The following is a 17,113-nucleotide window of genomic DNA, read 5'->3' on the forward strand; positions in this document are numbered from 1 at the left end:
TGCGTTCGAGCCTCATGTCAAGCTCTGTGCTGAAAGCTCAGAGCCTGGAGCTTGCTTCGGATTCTGTGTCTTCCTCTCTCTTTGCCCCTCTTCCCCTCAAAAATAAATAAACATTTAAAAATTAAAAAAAAAACAAAGTAGAGTAAAAGTCATTTAAAAAAGGCAATATTTTACTCCTTGTATGCACAATGACAAGACTAAGAAGGAAAGTTTAAACTCTCAGTAGCTAGGAAGGAACCAAAAACTGTAAAATGCTACGGTACGTTGAAAACAATTGGGTGGAATAATTTAGTAACAGGGAAAACAGTGCTTTAGGTCTTGAGGTCATTCTTATATTAGAGTACTAAATAATAACTGATGCTCTAAAGTGGCCCTGAGTCATTGTGAAAAAATTTTTATTGCGATCAATATTGAAGGTGGTAGAAAATTGGGTAATATATTTAAGAATGATTTCCACCTAAAACTTTGCAAACATTAAAAGGATTTGGGGGGGAGAAGATTTGGTATACATGGAAGTGAAGATTTGGTTATCTGCAAAATTTTGCTCTATAGGTATTTGAGATTTTCTTAGTGTCCCAATTAAAGTATTGTATTTGCTTGCATAAGTATTGCATTACATGAGTATTGTACCTTAATTTAACTGGCCCTTGGTTAAGATAGAACATTAATTCCATTGGTTGAAAGTAAATTGTGAACCAATACTTAAATGTTTGTAGTGCTCTTCCTTATTTAGGCAAGTTGAGAGCTACATTGTATCAGAATGAAGGAAAGCCCACATTCTCGGCCTACAGGGGCAGTTCATAAAGAGGAATGGACTTCAAATGAAGAGACCTCATTAAAATGCATGCTTCTCATTCTTGGAGCTCTACACATAAAGGAGAAGCAAGAGACCATCAACAAGATGGTGTTTGTTTCAAGTTTTACAGGTACCTTTTGTTCCACAGCATCATATCAAGGGGTATGTTGTTATTTAAATTATATTCAAATAGTCCAATCATGCCAATTTCGGGCTGAAAGACAAGGAGAAGCTGAGAACATATGAGATGACGCTTTCGGTCTTATAAGTAAATTAAGGCAATATTATTGGTAATATTGAACAAAGAAACGGTATAATAACACTTTCTGAACAGTGGGCTTACTCTTGTATGCCATTTGGTGATTCCCCTATAACGTGCCCAAGTGCCACGTGAGGTGCTCTCCACTAACAAAGAACAGCTTATTTATAACAGCTTGTAAGCAGAGGTCTTTCAAAGTGCAAAGATACCCTCTTTCCTTCCCAAGGAGCAATTGCTTTGCACATATGTGCTACAAATACCAAGCACGGGGAGCTTGGTTTTTAATTACAAAGTAAAATATCATTCCAAAATTGCATAATTGGTGGTTGCCTTTTGCAATGCAATGAACATAAGGGAACCTGACATTAAATATTTGACGTGCTGCCATGACATTTTCTGAGATTTTATTTTATGCTGCTTTTAAGCTGCAGACTATGTTAAATTTGAATTCCTTGGGGGGTAATAGAGTGATACAGAATTAAAGAACCTAGCTCTCATGTTGGAATGCCTGTGTTCACAGATTGTACAGTTCAGATTTTAGGGAAAAAAAGTAATTATAGAAATGGAGACATATTGGATTCTTTATTCTCTCCTTACAGTAGTTACTTTTTTTTTTTTTTTTTTTGGATCTAGAGACCATTTAGTCAGGGAGGGATGTCTCTGGTTTTCCCTTTGAGGGAAAGACAGGGGAGTGGAGGAAAATACAGTGACAGTCAGTGCCCAACATTGTGCAGGCTACTGAAATTAAGAGACCGATGTCACAGACCCCTGTAGTGTGTATATTCCCGCATGTCACAGAGTTGCTGGAAGAACAGTAGTAGAACTGATGCTGCCCTAGTTCTCTCTGTTCCAGAAAGTGCCTTTTGGAATTTATGCTATTTGCTCAGCAGGGTTCAATGCTTCTGCAGCCGATGGCACCACCCTGATAAATTGGAGGATAATGAGCACTAACTCGCCCCTTTCCTACACCTGCGTTTCCTACACCCAGCACCCCCCTTTGTCCCTTACTCCACAAAGGGAGCATGGAGAGCCCACATCTTAAAGCCAAAAGCGACTTCAAGAGTTCATCTGTTCTGTCACTGAAAGAGCAAAGGGCAAGTAGGTGTGGAATTTTCTTCCATAATGTAATAGAAGAAAATAAATTCTTAATGTTAAAAATAAAAAAAAAAAATCTTGGGTTAATTCATTTATTCCTTCTTACTGAGGAGTATGGACAAAAAGCCTTCTTGGGTGGGTAAAAGACAACTTGACTGCTTCATTCATTCTGAAGGCCTAACGTGCATATCCAAATCAGTGTTGTCAGGGACGCTGAGAATGAATTGCAGCCTAAGGAGGAGGCTCACCACCCCGCCCAGCCAGCTTTTGCATTTTCCTACACATTAGTGCTTTGTGTCATCACATTTCAGGGTTATTTCCTCTGCCCCAAACCGATGTTTTTCAGGTTCGGTGTTATTATTTTGATGACCCCAATAACAGAAGTAGGACCACTTAAACACACACACAGCCCGACCAATCCCAGCATTTTCTTTGATCTTAGAGATACTGTAAGCAGAGCATGGCTGTGACCCTCTCACTCGGTTGGCTGAGCAACGTTCAAGGCCAGCACTCAAATTCTCCCTTTTCTTTAAAGCGATCATTTAGTATTTATTTAAAATATAAAATTATTTTTGTTGCTGATATTACCAATAATGTTTATTGCATTTTTAAAAAATTTTTATTTATTTTTTAGAGAGAGAGAGCGCACACACATGTGAGAGGGGGAGGGGGCAGACAGAGAGGGCGACAGAGGATTGAAGGGGGCTGTGATCTGAAGAGAGCCCGATGTGGGGCTCAAACTTACAAACTGTAAGATCATGACCTGAGCTGAAGTTGGACGCTTATCCGAGTGAGCCACTCAGGCCCCTCTTTATTGCATTTTTAAAGCAATATATCTATAAAATGTTTGTGGAGAAGTATTTCTTTTTGCTTTTCATAGGGAGCTAAAAGGCTTTCTTGGAATCAATCAGCTCTAGGACTAGAATACAGAGATACTTTCTTTTCGTTATTTTTTTTTTTTAACTTTTATTCATTTTTGAGAGATGGAGAGAAACAGAGCATAAGTCGGGGGGGGGGGGGAGCAGAGAGACAGGGAGACACAGACTCTGAAGCAGGCTCCAGGCTCTGAGCTGTCAACACAGAGTCCGGTGTGGGGCTTGAACCCATGAACCACGAGATCATGACCTGAACCCAAGTCGGTCACTTTACTGACTGAGCCACCCAGGCGCCCCTAGAGATACTTTCTATTCCAGGGTTCTTTTCGCCTGTAGCCCTGGGTACCATGGGAAAAAAAAAAAATTAATCTGCCTCTTAACAAAAAATTTACCTTTTACATCTTTTCTTTAAATGTCATGTTTTGGATACAAAAGTGCATCCAAATTAAGTTTATCTATGATGTCATGCATGTAGATTGGTTTAATATGAAGGCTTCTAATTCAACCAAAGTGGTTCCACTTTTAAAAATTATGAGTGTTATTTTTATTGCGTTGAACACCAGAATAATTGATTTGATGATGTATATAAGTAGCTTTAAGTAATTTTGCAGATGGACAATTTAAAAGCATGTAAAATTCTTTGGCCTACATGCATTTTTCAAGATGGTTGCCGATTCAATGAAACATCTATAAAAGATATAACAGAGAGTCAGAACATCAGATTAGTGAGGGGAAGAATCTGAGGTTGAAAATGAGAGTATTGGGAGATGTTATAATCCCAGTTATATTTCTTTTTTTTTTAATTTTTAAAAATGTTTATTTATTTTTGATAGAGAGACAGAGCATGAGCAGGAGAGGGACAGACAGCGAGACAGACAGACAGAACTCCAAGTTGTGCTCCATACTCTGAGCTGTCAGCACAGAGCCCGATGTGGGGCTTGAACCCATGAACCACGAGATCATGACCTGAGCCGAAGTTGGGTGCTTAACTGACTGAGCCACCCAGGTGCCTCCTTTTTCTTTTCTTTTTTTTTTTTTTTTAATTTTTTAAATGTTTATTTGTTTTTGAGAGAGAGAAACAGCATGAGTGGGAGAGGGTAGAGAGACAGAGCCCGTTATATTTCTTTCTGATATCCAAATGCAGAAAGGATATCTGCTTTACCAAAGGAGAAAATACAATTATCCATAGAGAATAAATATATGTATTTGCAATCAGGATTGAAAACATCCCTTTCAATAAAGGATTGGCAGCTTTAATTTGTCTTGAAAAGCTAAATTTATCCATTAGATAGATGTAGCAACTGTATTTTACTCAATGCATTCACACTTAGGTAGCTTTTTCAATAGCAATGATTTATAGTGCCTTAGCCCAACTGCAACATGTAAGCAGAGAATCTCATTTTCTGAAATCCAACCACAATCACAACAACAACAAGAAAAATCTATCTAAAAAGACAAACCAATTTAGAAAAGACTACATCAGTTCAAATGGAGTAAAAACAGCAGACGTAATCAATTTTTGGTATGCACAGTATATGGCTATAGGAACTATGAACCAACTTTATTTCCTGTTGTTTAACAGTAGATTAACGGTAGAGAAAGTCCCATAATCTTAGTTTTTAATTCCTTATTCACATTCTTGACACATATTCCAAAATATATGTTAAACTTTTACTAAAGTAATGAATGCCACTGAATGGGCTAACAATTCAAACTAGTTTTATTGGCATATTTTCTCTATACCACTCATTATTAGAAAATTTATCAGCATGATTATGCATCATGATTATAATGTGGGTTTATATACATAAAACATACAATATCAAAAGCCAAGTCATCCTACTTGAAATAGTTTTCAAACGATCAGAATGGGCCAAATATCTTTGATCCCTGAAGCACGCAAGACAAGTTAAAAATGATACAACTTAGTGAGTGAGTAGTAACATTTTATAGATTATCCTGAGCAGGGTTGATGCAGAGATTTAAAAAATCTATTACCTTGTTTTTAAGTTCCACACCAATAGCCCATGAATGCACTTTGACTCTGACAGACCGCTAAATATTGGGAATAAATCCTTCTTTTTTTCCTTCAGTTCCTAGAACGTTCTTGCCTTCCCCCCTGCCTGTCCACACCTTCAGAGCAAATCCAAAATGTAACATCCATGGACCTGTCTTCATGAGATCTCTAAAATTTAGCTTCAAATATCATAATCTTCACGGAGCTTAAATATTTATTATATCTTTCTTATACCACTTTCTGTATTCTGCTTATTTCCTGTATAATTTGTTAGACTGCTATTGGTATAAGCTTCTCGTCAACCTTGACTTATTTTCTTATATTCCACTGTGCTGAGCACAGTGTTTTGCATATAACAATTACTTAATATATATTTGTCCACCTGAATGAGCTGCTGCCTTCCCGGCAACCTTAAGACACAATCTAGAATTTTCTTAAGGTCAGGGGCTAAGTCATCTGCCTATTAGCCTCCTACTGCACAGTGATAACATGTCTCCTAAAATAGAAAGATTCAGCTCACCTTGATACTTTGTTAAGAACTTTAAAAATTATATGCAATAGTTAACATTTATGTCGATTTTACTCTGTGTCAAGCGCAATGAGGTCACTGTGCTAGGACTTTATAATCATGATCTCATTTATGTCTCATTATAATTTTGTGAAATTGGTAGTAGTCTTCCCCTCGTTGAGACCCAGATTCATTAAATAATTTGCTCAGTGCTATTCAGCCCACTAATGGCAAAACAATGACTTTAACCCATACACCTAACTACTGATCCTATTGTACCTATTCAAGTGCCCAAGCAAGTCAAGAAGTGGGAACTGTTAAGTTCTAGAGGTCTCAGTGCATGGTTGAGCAAGCAGATCATTTTGATTACATGATGCCTTCTTTCTAACCAAATATTATAAATTCAGTAGTACGTATGTAACACTAGGAACATAGAAGGCTTGTGGCAGCATGGGGCCAGCTTCTAAATATGGATTTATAGAAACATGATCCTTGAAATTTTCCAAGGAGTGGAAAAGGATCTCCAAGGATTGGACTTCCAAAAGTCCAAGAATTATGTTTCACTTATATCAAGTGCTATAATTTACAAATTATTTTCATATATATTTTCTCATTGGATTCCTACAACCATTGAGTTCATAGGCTTTGACATAAAGGATCTGTATTTGAGAAAGGTTAGGTAACTTCCATCAAATCACACAGCGAGTGTGTAAGAATTAGTTCTTTTTATTACACTCTTCTGATTATGGAGTATTTCGACATGTATTAGTATTTCAATGTGTACGTGCATTCATAATCAGGACTCCACTAACCTACCGGAAATACATGTGTATAATTTATCATTATTAATAATATAGCAGCTTTGCTACTTGCACATGGGCTGGGCACATGAATGATCCTCCAAACCAGGACACCTTAAGAATGACAAATGCCAAACTAATTGGGAAGCTGAGACAACAAGCATAAATTGGGACCCTCCCAGGCAAGCTGGGACATGTGATCCCCCAACTTAAATAGTACCTATCTTGTGCTAGGTCTTACTGTAAACAGTTTTGCACGAATTAGCTCAATTCTCAAACTTTATGAGATAAGAATCATACTCATTTTCCAGATGAGCATTTTGTGAATGTGTCCAAGGTCACGCAGCATTTGTGGATTATTTTCAGTGCACTGTGCTCTACTGAATCTCTTTGCTCACCTAATAAAGGGGATGGGAGAGCAAAGGCCAAGAAGATAAGAACCTGAGAACAAGCAGGCAATGGTTATCAGAATTAAGTGGCGGAAGGAGATAACTAGCTCTTTTTTTTTTTTTTTTTTTTTTTTTTTTTTTTTTTTTAAAGTAGGCTTCACATCCAGTGCGGAGCACAATGGTCGGGGCTTGAACTCACAAGGGTGCTTGACCATGAGATCTAGAACTGAGCCAAGCACGATGGTCGGGGCTTGAACTCACAAGGGTGCTTGACCATGAGATCTAGAACTGAGCCAAGCACGATGGTCGGGGCTTGAACTCACAAGGGTGCTTGACCATGAGATCTAGAACTGAGCCAATATCAAGAGTCAGATGCTTCACCCACTGAGCCACCCAGGTGCCCCAACTATTTTCTAATGCCAATGCCAGAGTTGCACGAATAGAAGTTTATGGGAAGCCATGGCAATTCATTAAGTATAGATAATATACCCAATAAACTTGCTGTTACCCTTTTTTCACTGTGCACTTACACACATTAGGCCAATCAAGTGGTTTTTTTTTTTTTTTTTTTTTGTTTTTGTTTTTGAGAGAGAGAGAGGGAGGGAGGGAGAGAGAGCGCAGTGAATGGGGCAGGGCTGGGAGTTGGGGGGAAGGGACAGAAAGATCCAAAGCAGACTCCACACTGACAACAGAGACCCCGATGTGCAGCTCAAACTCATGAACCATGAGACCATGACCTGAACCAAAGTCAGATGCTCAGCCATCTGAGCCACCCATGCGCCCCAATCCAGTGCTTTTGATGTACTTGGTACTTTTGGAAAATTGTTGGAATACCTATGAACAATCAACTAGGTGGAGCCTTTAGCAGATGATTTTCGTATGTGTCTAGGTGAAATGAGTAAACCAATTGGGATTAATTTGTTAGCATTACTTGGATCCAACATGGGATAAATCCCAGTTTCACATTGTGGAAAAATCTGAAGCTTGTTCTGCCTCAGCTAAAACTAAAGTTTATTTTTTTATTTTTTCCTAAGCATATGTCGTCTGTGAAGTCCTGGACCATTTCTTTAAGTACATTTCTTTCCTTCTCTGCTCTATCCCCTCTTAAATTTGTTGAGAAAAGGTCATTGGCATTCCACTTCATAGGTCAGGCTGCCTATAAAAGCAAAGATTGGAGATCTACAACTGAAAAGAAGCATTTTAACAAACAATGCCTGGCACTTTCAATCAGATCACTTTACAAACAAGTGAATGCTTTCTCTATTGTACAAATGACCTCATCAAGGAAAGTAGATTAAAGTCTGGATCACTACTCAGAGCTATCTCCCAGCACTCCTCCCAGTCACATGCCTATTCTTCGGGTCTCCTCATCCCTTAAAAACAAGGGCAACTGTAAATACGATTCATTTCACTATTAAAAAAAAAAAAGGGTAAATATTTACACCTTAAATAGTTAAATGTAAACAATGTTTTGTTAAGTGTGATGAATTACATTCACACTGACTTCAAAGCAACCTTTATTTTGGGCAGGCATTATGCTAGAACCCCTTCTATACTTTATTTTATTCTCACAATATTCTAGGCAGTACTTTCCCATTTTATACACAAGATAATCAAGGGTGAGAGAGTACATAACTTGCTCAAGGGCAGCAGTAATCTCTTCAAGAGATAAATATGTTACCGTGGTTTCTACCAAAAATTCCAAAAAATGCACAAGAATATTTGCATTTATTTATTTATTTATTTATTTATTTATTTATTTATATTTATTAATATATCATATAATAAGATACCACTTTTGTGGATTTACTAAGTACTCATTATTATTCTAAGCACTTTCCATACTTTCTTGTATTTTAGTTTTATGAGAACGTTGGAAAAATTCATTTTGTACATAATTGTAGCTTATGGCAGCTACAATGGCAGCTAAATAATTTACGCAAGGTAGTTAATATATAGCCGAGCTGAAGTTCAAACCCAAGTTTGCATAACATGAAAGAAATCTTAGTGATACTAAATTGTTTTCAACAGAGAGTGGAGTCGTTTCATACCGCAGTGATTTTGCACTGCATTGGTAGGCTTTTGCAACTTTAAGTAACATACATTTTTTCCCCCACAAAATTAAATATAGGTTGATGACGTGAAATTTTCTGAGATTCTTAAATACCTCTGCCATATGACAATTTTCCCATAGTATGTAGACTCAAAAAGATTTTAAGTATCCGGGGTTCAATCAGCTCGTTCAATTAGATAAGGAAATGACATCCGGGTGAGATATGTCACCATCACGCAGGTTCTAGATAAAAGATCTGTGTTGTAGTGCTTTTTCTATCACATCTGGGCTATGAATGTTTTCCATAATTATTTGTTTTATGGATCTAACCATAATAGTAATGGTGGTAACAAATATTATTAGAACCACTGGCGCTTGTGGAGAGCTTAACCATATCGCATGGTTCTCTATGTGTTCCTAAATTTACTACCTCATTTAAGTCTCCCAGTAACAATGTGAGGTTGGTAAACAGATCAGTCTAGGTCAGACTGGGGCTCATAACCTCCATGCTATAAATTTTCTACAGGCCACCCTCAGCTCTTAGTTTTAGCTCTTCCCTCTTTTTTTGCAAGGGGCCCTTCTGCCCTCATGCTGAGGCCTGGCTCCGCCTCTAGAACTGATTCTGATGTGTAGCTGAAGAGATCTGAAATCACCTCTGCTGCTAGAATGGCTTTCATGGTATCTGCTTATTTCTGACAGCCTTCTCCCCATCTGCACCCCTCGCTTGTTCCTGTATTGCTTCAGCCCTCCTCTCCTGGCAGACACAGGCCTCTGGGGATGGACTGTGAGCTCCTGCACACTTCTAGTAGAATCTGAGCACTGACTGGTTAACTTCTGTGGTAGCCACTCTCACCGTTCACTGCTGGGTGAAGATCCCATTTTTATAATAAACAAACGAACATTATGCATTTAAATTTTTTTTTTTTACATTTATTTATTATTGAAAGAGAGAGTCAGAGCGTGAGCAGGGGAGGGACAGAGAGAGAGGGAGACACAGAATCAGAAGCAGGGTCCAGGCTCTGAGCTGTCAGCACAGAGCCCGATGCGGGGCTCGAACCCACGAACCGTGAGATCGTGACCTGAGCCAAAGTCGGACTTTTCACTGACTGAGCCACCCAGGCGCCCCAAACATTATGCATTTACAAACATGCGTATATTATATATTTACACATAGACATATATTTGCATATACACATGTACATATATATGTAAAATGCAGGGTATTACTCAGCAACAACCAGTTCTATGTAAAGTGCTGATCCTTAGGCTCAATTTATACACTTAAATGTATATTACACTTTAATGTATATTAAATATACATTTAATATGTCTTCCATATATAAAATAGAAATCACTCTGATTTTCTTCTTTTTTGAAAATGACCTCTTGTATCAGGTGAGTCAGAATATGTTGTAGGAGATTACTAAATTAAAAGAGAATTTCCTCTTCAGAATCGATCTTTCGTAGGGGCATAACTTCTACAGAATGGATCTTCTGTTAACTACAATTGCATCATTGACCTCTGCTGCCAAACTGTAATGAGGACTCTACTGGTGAAGATCTCGTGAACTTAAAATGTATTAGCAGTTTTTAAAAATTAGTAAAGATGACTATGATTTCCTAAAATTATGTTTCTAGGTGAAATCTTACCATTTGTGGAAACCCGAGAAAACAAATGTTCAGTTTTCTCAGGAAATTCAAACTAAGCTTATCTATGAAAGCATTTTAAAGGTAATTGCTATTTTAAAAAAAAAAAATGTTTGTTTATTTTGAGAGAGAGAGAGAGAGCAAGCGAGCAGCGGAGGTACAAGAGAGGGAGAGAGAGAGAATCCCAGGCAGACTCCACGTTATCAGAAGAGAGCCCTATTGGGGGCTTGAACCCACAAAACCATGAGATGATGACCTAAGCTGAAACTAAGAGTCAGTCACTTAACTGACTGAGCCACCCAAGCGCCCTGGTAATTGATATTTTTAAATTGTTTAATAAAGAAAGATCATTATTTGTCATTTCCAAATCCCTCAAAAAAATCAGTTAAGTGGAAACTAACTGAAGGCACTGACTGCTGAATCAGAATCTAGATTTGGAGATACAACGTGATCTGAAGCTGCCTGGGGCAAAGGTGAAGAAGGGAAGAGATAGATAATACAAATCCAGCCTACAATTTCTACAAGATTTTTGGTCAGTAAATCTCAGCTCTTAAATCTCAGTCCTGACCTGGAAGAAGCATCCAATGAAGTGTGCCAATGTTGTGTATTGTTGAGAAGTATCAGGTCACACACGGTTCAGAAGGAAATTGATGGAAAACCACTCAGTTCCTTTTAGTAAGGATTTCAGAGACATTCAATTAAAATGAATTCTCTTCTGTCTGGTCAACACTGATAACTTGTGAAAAGGAAAAGCCATCCATCCTGCTATTATTAAAAGTTGAGAATCTGGGAATTGTGCCTACAGATGAGGGCGCAGATGTTGGGGCATAAGGCAGTTGTACTTCTTGGTAGAATTACACCTGAGCTGACATTTTTAGTTGAGTATTTCATGTTATCAGTGTACTTATTTAATAGGGAACTCCAGTAAGATGGTCCCCAAATATGAGAAAGAGGTCAAGAGAAGTTTGTCTTCTCCATGTAGTAAAAAATCAACACAGAATGACAGAATATTCCTGTGACGAGAAACCCACCTTGCTGATACACAGAGGGTGTTTCCCCAATCTTCATTTAGAGAGTGGGTGTGTTCGCAAAGGATTTCTGACTGGAACGTGATGATGTAGAAAGACTGAAGTCATTTCAGTGGGGTGGAATCTGATAGGGATGAATTAAGAGCAGGAATTGTTTGGAATCCAGACCTACCTTCCAGCTTCTCCTGCCAGGAACCAGGAATAACTTCTCCCAAATGAAGTGTTGATTCCCTTGGACTAAATTCATTCTGGAGAAATCATATGTGACCACCAGGTTAGTGGAAATTTCCTTGGGAAACTTTCCAACTTTATTTTCTCTCATTTGTCTCTCGCCAATATTTTATCTAAGCCCCAAACAGGAAGGAAACCTCAGGATATATTACAAGCTCTATTATTTTGCATCAGTTCTAGTCCTTTTAAATAAATTGATCATATAAGTCATTGTCTTAATTAACTTCTTAAGAGTTTGGAAAAGGTTAGTCCATGAAGGTAGAAATGAGAAATTTCAAACTATTGCCAATATATCAATACACCTTATAGAAATCACATGCTTATTGTCAACTGGGTTATAATAGCCGATTATTCTAGCTAAAGATTCTTTGCAAGAATTCTGTCACATCATAGGACAGCTACATTGGTTACTGTTCAGTGGTTCTAGCAATTATGTTTTTGACTAATAGGTGATTAAATGCAGTTTGTTAGACAAAGTATTCTAAAATATAAAGAGTATGGCTGGGTGTAAAAAGGAAACAATCTCAGCAATCCTTCTTAGAAACAGGATGGGAATCACTGTTTGAATAAACACACTGTGTTTGAATTAGTAAAGTCAAATTTCTTTTTTTTTAATTCTTTTTTAATGTTTATTTATTTCTGAGACAGAGAGAGACAGAGAGTGAGCAAGGGGCGGGGGGGGGGGGGGGCAGAGATAGAGGGAGACCCAGAATCCGAAGCAGGCTCCAGGTTCTGAGCTGTCAGCACAGAGTCTGATCCGGGGCTTGAACTCACGAACTGTGAGATCATGACCTGAGCCAAAGTTGGTCACTCAACCGACTGAGCCACCCAGGCGCCCCAGTAAAGTCAAATTTCTTGACCTATAAAGCTGAAGATTGCGCTGTGTATTACTTTTTGGTGAAGACTTTCTCATTTACTGTCCTGTCTCTTTAAACATAAGGAAGAGTAAATAGTCTAGAATTTAGAATTTGGGGGGAGGTGGGGAAAAGTCTAAGTATCATAGAGTAATAAATCCCGTTTCTGAGTTAAACAGGAAGTGAAGTTGAAAGATCAATCCATCACTGGGGAGCTAAGAAGAAACAGGGAATGAAGGGCGGTGGGGGGAAAGCACTTAGAAGCTCAGGTATGAATCGAGAACAGTCTAAAAATTTTCCTTGGCTCTTCTGTAAGAAAGTAATACTTGAGGATCTTCTGTAAGAGAGTAATACTTACTTCAAGGCAGGATTTCTCAACTGTGGCCCTGTTGATACTTTGAGCTGGACAATTTGTGGTGGGGGCTGTCCTGTGCTTCATAGGGTGCTTTAGCAGCATTCCTGGATTCTACCTACTAGATGCCAGTAGCATTCCCCCAGAAGTGGCAGTCAGGTGTCCTCAACATTGCCAAATGTCGAGAGGCGACAAGGTACGAAATTTCTCTTGTTGAAACCCAAGGATTGGGGCGCCTGGGTGGCGCAGTCGGTTAAGCGTCCGACTTCAGCCAGGTCACGATCTCCCGGTCTGTGAGTTCGAGCCCCGCGTCGGGCTCTGGGCTGATGGCTCGGAGCCTGGAGCCTGTTTCCGATTCTGTGTCTCCCTCTCTCTCTGCCCCTCCCCCGTTCATGCTCTGTCTCTCTCTGTCCCAAAAATAAATAAAAAAACGTTGAAAAAAAAAATTAAAAAAAAAAAAAAAAGAAACCCAAGGATCTAAGGCTCTGGGAGGATTAGGGCACAATTCTTTAGTAAAATAGTTTTTCTTGGTGTGTGTTGTTTTCTTTTGATGTTTTCTTCTGCAAGTGTTGGAGAAACCAATTAATGAAATGCATGGTTCTCAAACGTGAAGAGTCTATTTACTGCTGTCAGTTGGCTTTGACTGATGCAAACAACACAGGTTCTTGTATCACAAAGGAGCTGAAGACATCAAATAATACACAATTGTGTTTCATTATTGGTCATTAATTCTACCCTCCTCCAGATTATCTTGCAAAATATGCCATTTAAAGGATCAAGGGCACGTTTTTCCAGAGTGAGCTGCCTTTATATTTTGTTCTTACTAATTGCCTAACAAAATGAAAGAGGAAATGTATCTTATCCTACAACTTATTTTAAAGCAATATCTTATACAAATGGCTTTCAATTCAGTATATTGTTATAATTTTTAGTATAATTCTTTCCTTAGACATCCGTTAGAAAAAAATCAGTATACAAAATAGATAAAACTAGGATCTTACTAATATGCGTGTTTATAAGGTGAAATTGATAGTATTTGCTTATTATAAAGTCAATCATGTTAAGAAACTGTTCCTATGAACACTGGTATTCAAAATCAAGAGTTGGGAAAGATATTGTTGAAGGGTGCTTGGGTGGCTCAGGCAGTTAAGCATCTGAGTTGATTTCAGTTTAGGTGATGGTCTCACAGTTTGTGAGTTTGAGCCCCACGTTGGGCTCTGTGATGACAGTGCAGAGCCTGCTTGGGATTCTTCTCACTCCCTCTCTCTCTGCGCCTTTCCTGCTTGTGCTCTCTCTCTGTCTCTCAAAATAAATACACTTAAAAAAAAAAAAAAGAAAAGATAATGAATTACATTACATTATATACCTGAAACTACTATATACTAGTATATACTGAAGTTAATATAACATTGTATGTTAACTATACTGGAATTAAAATTAAAAACTTTGGGAAAAAAAGAAAAAGAACTTTACGAGTTAGAAAACAGAGTTGTTGGATTATATCAGTTTTACCATCAAATTAATTTCTGTATTTTTATTCGAAAAATAAAATTGATTAAAGAGAAGTTATACTTCATACCAATAGTGATTAGTATCTGAATTTATAAATTTAGCTAGGCTGATAGAAGCTGTCCTGAATAAAAGGCAAAAATCAGAGCTCTATCTAATCAATAAATAACACATTTACAGTAAATTCAAATATCTAGATGGAGATGGTAAGCTAATGTATTGGTGGCTTCTTATTCAGTATAGAACATATTTTATCATAGTGTAGATGTTCTTTTAAAATTATTGTTTTTATATAGTGCTGAATGTATTTTTGTTATTTTTAAATATTTTTGTTTATTTGAAAGCATATTTTTATAATGAAATTCAAACTAAATATCTATGGAACACTTGAGTCACTTCCTTGAAATTCGGGGAAAGACAGTTTGAAAACCATGAACTTAACTTTCCTTTCCTTTCCTTTCCTTTCCTTTCCTTTCCTTTCCTTCCTTTCCTTTCCTTTCCTTTCCTTTCCTTTCCTTTCCTTTCCTTTCCTTTCCTTTCCTTTCCTTCCCTTCCCTTCCCTTCCCTTCCCTTCCCTTCCCTTCCCTTCCCTTCCTTCCCTTCCTTTCCCTTCCCTTCCCTTCCCTTCCCTTCCCTTCCCTTCCCTTTCCTTTCCCTTTCCTTCCCTTTCCCTTGCTTGCTTTCTTGCTTTCTTTTTTTTTACTTATTTAAATGCCAATGATACCGGTGAGTCAAAACTGCAAGTATTTTATCATCTGTACTTGATGGTTTTCAGAGTCTGATACATTTAAAATGGTCTGTAACATTTCTTTTTTTAAGTAATCTCTACAACCAATGTAGGACTCAAATTTACAATCCTGAGATCAAGAATCGCATGAGCCAGCCAGGAGACCCTAACTTTTTTTTTTTTTTTTTTTTTTTTTTTTTTAATAATGAATTTAAAGCTTCGTGTTCTACCTCCTGTTATGAAGGAAAATTCTAGCATCTGTACTTTATTTCTTTTTTCATATGTGTTGCAAATTTCTTTTTTTTTTTAACTTTTCTTTAAGGTTTTTTTAAAAAAATATTTCAAACTTACAGAAAAGTTGAAAGAACTGTTCACAATGCTTTCATATCTCATGTATTCATGTAGACACGATGCCTGAAAGTCCCGTGTACATTTCTCAAAAAAAAGACACTCTCTTCTTGATGCCAAGTAATCTTCCAAATTAGGGAATTGATACAATGCTACCTTCCACTCCACAATCCCCATTCAAATTTTGACAGTTATTCCAAGAGTGTCTTTTTCCTTGTTTGTTTGTGTTTTTGTTTATACCACTTTGTACTCCTCTTTAATCTGGAGCATTTCCTTAGTCTTTCCCTGTGATTCATGACCTTGAGAGATTAAAGAAGATAGATGTTTCATTTGGTAGGATGCCCCTCAACCTGGGTCTTTATGAAGTTTTCTTATGACCAGACTCCGATCACCCATTCCTGGCAGGAAGACCTTGGAAATGATGCTGTGTTCTTCCCCAGTTGATTGCATGATGGAAGGCACAAAGCGACCAGCCATCCCACACCTGCGGATGCCAACTTTGATAACCTGGTTAAGTGGCCAGTCTTCTTCACCTTAAAATTCCCATCTTCTCCTTTTGTAATTGATAAAGATTTTGTGTTGAGATATTTCAGAATTATGCCAATAGCCTCAAACTCATTAAGCCTGCACTGACCACCCTTAGCATTCTTCCCTGATTCCTGCCTAAATTAATGACCATTATATGGCTATCAAACGGTGATTTTTCTATTTCCATTGTTTATTAGTTGGTTTTCTACTACTGGATAAATCTTTTTCACCTCCTTAATTTATTAATTCATTCAATCATTTTTATCAGTATAGATTTATGGATTCCTAATTTATTCAATAGATTGTGAACTATTACTATCATTCTTTATACTGATTCTCAAAGTTTTCCAGATTTGGCCAGTAAGAACCCTTGTAAGTTGACTCTTAGGTCATTTTGACATTGTTTACATCATTCTTTGAGCACTTCCTTACTTGCTGGTACAAGATAATCCAAACTGATTTTGTATCTTCCCTACCCAAAGGCTGAAATCAATTGTTTATCTAAGGAGTTCCTTTTAGTTAGAGAATGTTATTTGGAAACCAAAATGTGTTCTCAAAGTGCTCATTGCCACTGGAGTGTCACTGCTTCTAGACCTTCTTGGGAAACAGAGCTAAAATTTTACATATATATATATATATATATATATATATATACACACACACACACACACACACACACAGATACATATATGGATGTACATATATTTATACACATAAATCTATATCTATTTTTTCCATATGGCAATGTATTTAACTATCATCCATCTATCTAAAACTGACTTCACGCCAATATTTCCATCTCCAATTCATAATCTGAAAGTTATTTCTAGCTTTCCTCTTTCATGTTCTTTAAGAGTGAAGAACCTGACTCTCATAATTGAACAATATAGTTCTATTTTCTCAAAATGATTGTCTATAATTAACCTTCCTAACATGCTTTGTTCCTCTTTCACCATCTCAAAGGAAAGGGAAGAGAAAGAAAGAGAAAGAAAGGGAAGGATAAACAGAAGAGGGAAGGGAAGAGGGAAGGGAAAAGAAAGGGAGGGAAGAGAAGGGAATGACAGGTACCACTGCACCTTTCTACTTACTGGGCAGGT

The 17,113-nt window shown here is 37.5% G+C and overlaps 1 long non-coding RNA gene across 2 annotated transcripts in view; it reads left to right on the forward strand.

The window, feature by feature from the left end:
• LOC128777655 (uncharacterized) overlaps positions 1-17,113 on the forward strand; it is a 118,773-nt gene that overhangs the window by 63,175 nt on the left and 38,485 nt on the right. Inside the window, exon 4 of one of the 2 annotated variants that reach the window (XR_008422914.1) lies at positions 792-1,092. The exons of the other annotated variant lie outside the window; for it this stretch is intronic. This is a non-coding gene — a long non-coding RNA (uncharacterized LOC128777655). Of the gene's footprint in view, positions 1-791; positions 1,093-17,113 lie in introns of those variants that run through there. 2 annotated transcript variants of the gene reach the window in all.

The sequence above is a fragment of the Panthera pardus genome, unplaced genomic scaffold, assembly GCF_024362965.1.
Source record: "Panthera pardus isolate Hobbes unplaced genomic scaffold, ASM2436296v1 HiC_scaffold_17, whole genome shotgun sequence".
NCBI classification, from domain to species: domain Eukaryota; kingdom Metazoa; phylum Chordata; class Mammalia; order Carnivora; family Felidae; genus Panthera; species Panthera pardus.